Source organism: Rhinoderma darwinii, chromosome 5 (assembly GCF_050947455.1).
Source record: "Rhinoderma darwinii isolate aRhiDar2 chromosome 5, aRhiDar2.hap1, whole genome shotgun sequence".
NCBI lineage: Eukaryota > Metazoa > Chordata > Amphibia > Anura > Rhinodermatidae > Rhinoderma > Rhinoderma darwinii.
In genome coordinates, this window is record NC_134691.1 from 325,537,545 (window position 1) to 325,545,626 (window position 8,082).

Consider the following 8,082-nt stretch of genomic DNA (forward strand, 5'->3'; position numbering starts at 1 on the left):
TGATTATATCTTATTCTACACCATGTAATATCAGACACGTTACATTGTAGTCCGGTGATTATATCTTATTCTACACCATGTAATATCAGACACGTTACATTGTAGTCCAGTGATTATATCTTATTCTACACCATGTAATATCAGACAAGTCACATTGTAGTCCGGTGATTATATCTTATTCTACACCATGTAATATCAGACACATTACATTGTAGTCCAGTCATTATATCTTATTCTACACCATGTAATATCAGACAAGTTACATTGTAGTCCGGTGATTATATCTTATTCTACACCATGTAATATCAGACAAGTCACATTGTAGTCCGGTGATTATATCTTATTCTACACCATGTAATATCAGACACGTTACATTGTAGTCCGGTGATTATATCTTATTCTACACCATGTAATATCAGACAAGTTACATTGTAGTCCAGTCATTATATCTTATTCTACACCATGTAATATCAGACAAGTTACATTGTAGTCCAGTCATTATATCTTATTCTACACCATGTAATATCAGACACGTTACATTGTAGTCCGGTGATTATATCCTATTCTACACCATGTAATATCAGACAAGTTACATTGTACAGCAGAAAAAGGGGAGTTGAAACCAGCGCTGAGAGTGCAAAATCTGTTAAAAACGGGAATCTTCTTCCAAGTTTTAATGTATCTTTGTTAAAAACAAAACAATGGACTACGAAAAAATAGTCATAAGCCATGACTAAGGACCCAGCAGGGGTCTGAAATGCGTAGGCTACCGCCTATCTCCTCATCACTCTCTGTACCTTGGACATTACTTGCCCGTCACCACTATTTTTTCGTAGTCCATTGTTTTGTTTTTAACAAAGATACATTAAAACTCGGAAGAAGATTCCCGTTTTTAACAGATTTTGCACTCTCAGCGCTGGTTTCAACTCCCCTTTTTCTGCTGTTTCCCTTGCGTGTGCCGACACGAGGATCCGTGCGCTGACTACCATACCCTACTTGTGACAAGGTGAGCTGGAGAATATTCCCCATTTTTTCTGTAAGTTACATTGTAGTCCAGTGATCTGCATCATGTAAATTCGGACAATGCAGTGACATTTCCAATGCTTTTAGTTCTATACATATGAATTTTGGACTTTTTGAATTTTCTTCATTTAAAGAAAACCTCACTATTGTCTGAGAAGCTTTGAGTAATCCTTGGTAGACCTTCACTTAATAGAGCATGCCTGAACAAAAACGACTTATAAAGGGGAGCAATGAGCATCTAGATATAAGAGGAGCCCTTAAAAAAGAAATTAAAATTAAACCTTTGAGGTTATGGACATGGTTCTCATCTCAATTTATTTTTTTATTTTTACTATACCACTTGTAGCATGAGGTTCTAAATCTAATATGTGCATTGTGGTTAAGAAATTGTATAACGCGTCACTATAATACGTCAGGCAGAAGAAAATGGGATGGGAACAGCACAAAATTGTCACTTCACAAATGCAACAGACGTTCTACTGGGTCAGCTTTTACTCATCAAATGTGTATATATAGAAGTGAATGAACAGCGTGGTGTATTTTATGGAATAATAAATGTAATTCAGTTTTGAAGATAATGCTGACGTTCATTCACTTCTTCCACATATAATTCTTCAGACATGAACAGAATTAGTATTTTTATACGGACCCTTAAAGGAGCCCTCCGGTTTAGAAAACCTATTTTCAAATACCCTATTAGGGAACTAATAGAGGGGTCTCCTGTTCAGTACCCTCATCTAGTAGCCAGAATAGAGGCCACAAAGAATGTCTCTTTCTTTGGAGGACCAACACATCCATACACCTTACACAGACTAGTTTCAATAGACAGCATGTAATACTCAAAATTCCCTGTGGTGGCGCTGCAGGTATAGTGAACACTTTTTGCCAGATTCCAGCTGAGCAGCGGGATATGTGATCAATTTACCATTCTTAATAATTCAGGTGATTGGCGGAGTGCCTTTCAGAGCCACAGCAGACCCGGAAGATCCCTTTAACCCTTTAGCACATAATCACATAGAAGCACGCCACGGGAAGGATCCCCTTCCTACATTAAGATGTGCATGTACGTGATGGGGGTTTCCACAAAGCCCGGGATCGGCGAAACCTCTGATCCTGGTTATTTAACACCTTAAAGATCAATAGCGACCGTGGCATTTAAGTGATTTGACAGAGGAAGGGGGCTCCTTCTGTCACCCATCGGTGGCTCATGAATGCAATCGACAGCCGCCGATGGGATGCCCCAATGGCCTTGGAGCCTGACGGCGCTGAATAGCCCCTCAGCCTTAGGGGGGATTCACACGAGCTTGTATTCGGTCCGTGCGGGCCGCGTGGTTTTCACGCGGCACACATGGACCAATACAAGTCTATGGGGCAGTACAGACAGTCCGTGCTTTTTGCGCAGCGTTTGTCTGCTGCGCAAAAAGCGCGACAGGTTCAATAGCTCTGCGTATTTCGCGCATCACGCACCCATTGAAGTCAATGGGTGCGTGAAAACCACGCAGGTCGCACGGAAGCACTTCCGTGCGAACCGACTGAAACAGCGCACCAGCTGTCAAAAGGATGAATGTAAACAGAAAAGCACCACGTGCTTTTCTGTTTCCGACCATCCAAACCGAGTGTCTTTGCGATGAGCGAAGCCGGACAAGCAAACCGAACTTCACCGGGTTCGGCCGAACTCGTTTTGGCCGAACCCGGCAAAAAATTATCGGTACGCGACGTCAGGAGATAGTCACTGTCCATGGTGCTGAAAGAGTTAAACTGTTTCAGCACCATGGACAGTGACTTCCGATCCCAATATACATGAACCTGTAGAAAAAAAAACGAAGTTCTGACTTACCGATAACTCCCGGCTTCTTCCTCCAGTCTGACCTCCCGGGATGACAATTCAGTCCAAGTGACAGCTCCAGCCAATCACAGGCCAAGCACAGGCTGCAGCGGTCACATGGACTGGCGCGTCATCCAGGGAGATGGGGCCCGATGTCGAGAGGCGTGTCACCAAGGACGCGTCACCAAGACAACGGCCGGGAAGTTCTCGGTAAGTACGAACTTTTTCTTTTTTTTCAACAGGTTTTTCGATATTGTGTTCGGCATTCACTGTCGAGGGTGCTGAAAGAGTTAGCTCTTTCAGCACCTTGGACAGTGACGGGCGTCGACTAGCCTCATCTCTATGATGGCGGCTGCGCCAAAATCACGCAGCCACGCATCATACACGGATGACACACGCAGCTGTCAAATGGTTTTTGCGCGCGCAAAACGCCGCGTTGTTTTCGCGCGCAAAAACGCAACGTCCGTCTGTATCTGCCCTTATACGAAGACAGCAGAATTATAAATGATATATGGTAGGTGGGGGCCTTGTTATAGATTTTGCATTGGGGCCCAGAAGCTTCAAGTTACGCCTCTGGTAGTAATGCTTTATTATATAAGCGATCACAAGATCGCATAGTAAGGTTCACAAGTGGGCTAAAAACCAAAGTAGTCAAATAAAATTACTTAAAAAAATTAAAAAAAATTGCACAGTAAAAATAAAATAAATTTTTTCTCGTGAAAAGGTGTTTTTATTTTTTAGAGAGTGAAAAACCATGAAAAAAATACACACATATGGTATCACTACTATCGTAATGGCCTGAAAAAATAAATCAACAAAAACAATGGCGGAATTGCTTATGTTCCCATTCCTCCCCCCAAAAAATATAATAAAAGATAATTAATAAGTTCCACGTACCCCAAAATGGTACCAATAAAAACGAAACCTCGTCCAGCAAAAAAAACAATCCACATATGGCTACATCAAAAGAAAAATACAAAAGTTACAGGTCTTGGAATGCGACGATGAAAATGCAATAAAACATTAAAAACTATACGTATTTGGTATCGCCGTAATCTTACAGACCCGTAGAATAAAGGTCATATGTTATGTTATTTACGCCACATAGTGAACGGGGGGAATTTAAAATGCAAAAAACTATGCTGAATTAGTTGTCTTTTTTTTTTTTATCAATTTACTCCCAAAAAAGTTAATAAGGGGGAGTTCACACTGAGTTTTTTGACGCGGAAACCGCGCCAAAAAATGGCCGAAAATGCCTCCCATTGATTTCAATGGGAGGCGGAGGCGTTTTTTTCCTGCGAGCTGAAAAACCGGCTCGCGGGAGAAAGAAGGGACATGCCCTATCTTCGGGCGTTTATACCTCTGACCTCCCATTGACATCAATGGGAGGCAGAGAAAGATTATTTTGTGGCGTTTTATGCCCGTGGCGCTCAATGGCCGCGGGCGAAAAACACAGCAAAAATCAGTGTGCAGGCAGAGGAAAATCTGCCTCAAAATTACGAACGGAATTTTGAGGCAGATTTTCTTCCAGCAAAAAACTCTGTGTAAACCCGGCCTAATAGTTAATGAATGTTTTATATGTATCCTAAATTGTGCCATTAAAAATTCAACTCCTTTCTGCAAAAAACAAGCCCTCACGCGGCAATGTCGACAGAAAACGAAAAAAACTATGACTCTTGGAATGCGACAATGAAAAAATGGAAATAAATGCTTGGTCATTAAGGACAAAAAAAGGCATGGTCGTTAAGGGGTTAAGGACAAATTCTGTCGTTGCCTTTTCTATACAGTCAGCTTGTTATTCGCATTCCATTCACAACATTATTCTTCATCTTGCAACAAAAAACGGAATGAAATCGACAATGAAATGTAACAATGTAACATCTTTTATGTCAATGACAAAATAAGGGTCAAAACGAGTACATGAGTATGTTCATATACAGCATTGTATTGTATTGTATTGTGTTGTATTGTACTGTGTTGTATTGTATAGTATTGTATTGTGTTGTATTGTACTGTGTTGTATTGTACTGTGTTGTATTGTACTGTGTTGTATTGTACTGATTTGTATTGTGTTGTACTGTGATGTATTGTATTGTATTGTATTGTACTGTATAGGATTGTATTTTATTGTATTTTATTGTATTGTATTGTATTGAGTACTGAGCAGTATCTGATCACAAATCTGAAAAGTGACAGTAAAGAGCTGCTCCAGGAGGCACCACAGATCCAGGAGGCACCTTAGCTCCCATAGCCACGATAGATCCAGGAGGCACCATAGATTGAATTTTCATATGCAGCATTGCAAACTGTTAATAATCATAATATTTAAGTGATTCCCAACAATTCTATGCACGCTATCACCTCCCTATTTAGGAGGGATCCAGAACACCAAATCCTCTTCCTTGGCCATGAATAGAATTCAAGTACTACAGTGGAGACTAACACTTGCAAAGGCAGAATAATAGGAAATAACAAGCAGGCAAATCTAGACAATAATGCAAATTTATATTAAATTCAGGGTCTGTGCAAAGATGAAAACACTTAAGAGCTGTAATGACATTTATCCAATAAGAATGTTTTAGTTCACTGACAGCAAGCAGAAGAAGGAAAATTGTAAGGAATTGAACCACAAACAAGTGGTAACATACTTGATTTCGTGCTATTATGGGGTATATTGACAGGGTACGTCCCACTGAAACCCACCCTTATAGCTTTATTTACCAGAGACCACTTTCACTTCCTGTCTTATGAATAGAATGACAGAAGTACAGTGAAGACTGACACACGAGGCATCAAAAAAAGGAAGAGGGTGTAATTGCATAACAAGGACAATGCTGATTTATATGGCATTAAGAGTCTCTAGAAAAAAATCTGTACCGCTCTCATGGACAATGTATAGCCGATCTCCAGAAAAGTATATAGAAGTCCAGGTAATATCATTCACACCTACAGTATATATGTAGACCTATCTGGAGATATGTGAGATAAAGTAGTGATCATCGGGGCAGGGATTGCTTCTGGACTCCTTGTCAGTCATCCCATTGAAAAACACTACAGCCTATCCCGAGCCTGAAGTGGCTGATAACAGGGAACAACAACTGCACAGCACACAGAGAAGATATATCCTTTAGGTTTAATAGTTGTTCTATGTACTCATGTCTGCTCTGAATATTTAGCATTACTTTTACATGTAATAAAACTGAATCCAGAAGACATGAGATCCCACAACCCCAGCGGTGAACTAATATTATTCCACTTACAGGAAAGCGAACTTCCGATGTAGTAAAGAACATGACTAATTTATAAGTGACAGTAAAACGACAAACAACTTTATTCCTCATGTCAGAATATTTACTTTTCTGCTTGTATTGATTCCGAGGAGTGACTGCTCTAGTCTGGTGGAAAACTGCGCACATTGTCCTATAGGTCATGATCAAAGTGTGGGACTATGGAAGGAGACATGTCATTACCCTCACAGCGGCGCCCTGGGTGTAACACGGCCGGCCAGGGTAAGGTCACCAGCTCCGGGTATTGTGTTACCTTCATGAGTCACAGAGGTTCTCTCTGTATACTACAGCAAGGATAATAATAATCTTTATATAGCGCCAACATACTCCGCAACACTTTAGGCTTCGTTCACATCTGCGCTATGGTCCCTTTCCGACGTTCCGTCAGACCCTAGCGTAGATGTGAACGAAGCTTTACAACATGTACAGACAATATCAGACATTACATAGTGACAAAACTAATTAACAATTCAAGCAAGAGGAGTGAGGACCCTGCTCGCAAGAGCTTACAATCTATGAGGAAATAGGGGAGACACAAAATGTAAGAAGTGCTTGTTCAGTACAATGGTGCGGCCATCTTTTATACATATGGAGTAGTAACATAAAGCCAGTATCTGTATATGACAGAGGTGAAGTGCGAGGAGTGCGGGGGATACTGCTGAATAAGGGTTCAAGTTCTGAGGAATAATGTAATAGGGGGCAAAGACAGTCAAATTAGGGAATGTTATAGGCCTGCCTAAAAAGATGTGTTTTCAGGGCACGCTTAAAGGGAACCCGTCACCAGTATTTTACCTATTAAACCAGCGATACCTGGTGGTAGTGGGTGAAAAATCATTTTTATGTAACCTAGAATTATCTTCTTAGTAGACCCTGTACCTTTTAGTTGTCAGTTTTTTAGTGTTTCCAGCACCGTATCTTCATTCCTCAAGCCTTTCCGAGTTAACCCCGCCTCCTTACTTTCGATTGACGGGCACATGCGCTCTATCTCAGACGAGATCTCAACATTCAGGGCGGGCCAGTTTTCGGCTGTGGGCGGGCATAAGAAGAGGAACAAACGAGACTGCCAGATTATTACCATGAAAGGCGCAAAATGATTGCAGACCGTTATTTATGGTCGGAGGAGGAGTTTAGGAGCGGGGATAATGGCAATGAACCTTTGACAGCAGCGGCCAGCGAGGGGTAAGGAGAGGTCAATAGGTGAAATGCTGGTGACAGGTTCCCTTTAAACCTGTGGATGTTGGGAATTAATCGGATTGTCTGGGGTAGCACATTCCAGAGAACTGGTGCAGCACGAGAGAAGTCTTGGAGATGGGAGTGGGAGGTTCGGATTATGGAGGATATTAATCTAAGGTCGTTGGCAGAACGTAGAGCGTGGGTAGAGTGGTAGACAGAGATGAGGGAGGAGATGTCAGGAGGTGCAGCACTGGGGAGAGCTTTGTGGGTGATAGTAAGTTTAAGTTTAAATGTCATTCTAAAGGGAATTGGCAGCCAGTGCAGTATCTGGTTTATATATATATATATATATATATATATCACAGTCTACAGAATCAAAAACTGCAAGAATTTTTTTTTTTTAGGAAATGTTAAGAAACTGTTTCTATTTAAAGGAACACTCTGGGCAAAACTGATATGCTGGGCTACACCTAGTGTAGAGCCATGGGGGGGCGGAGCATGACACAGATTCAAAGAACACCAAAGAGAGACTTCTGTGTCTATCACCGCTTCCTCAGTCCCTGCACATAGTGTATCAGTTTTGCCCAGAATGTTCCTATAAAAACTATGACAAAATCTCCAATTCCAACATTTCCATGCACTGCATCACTGCTCTATTTGGGAGAGACCTATATCATTTATCATCAATAGCTATGAGCACTGAGGAGCTGATTCCTTGTTCATGAACAGAATGCCAGTACTACAGTGAAGACCGACACGCAGGAAAAAAACAGT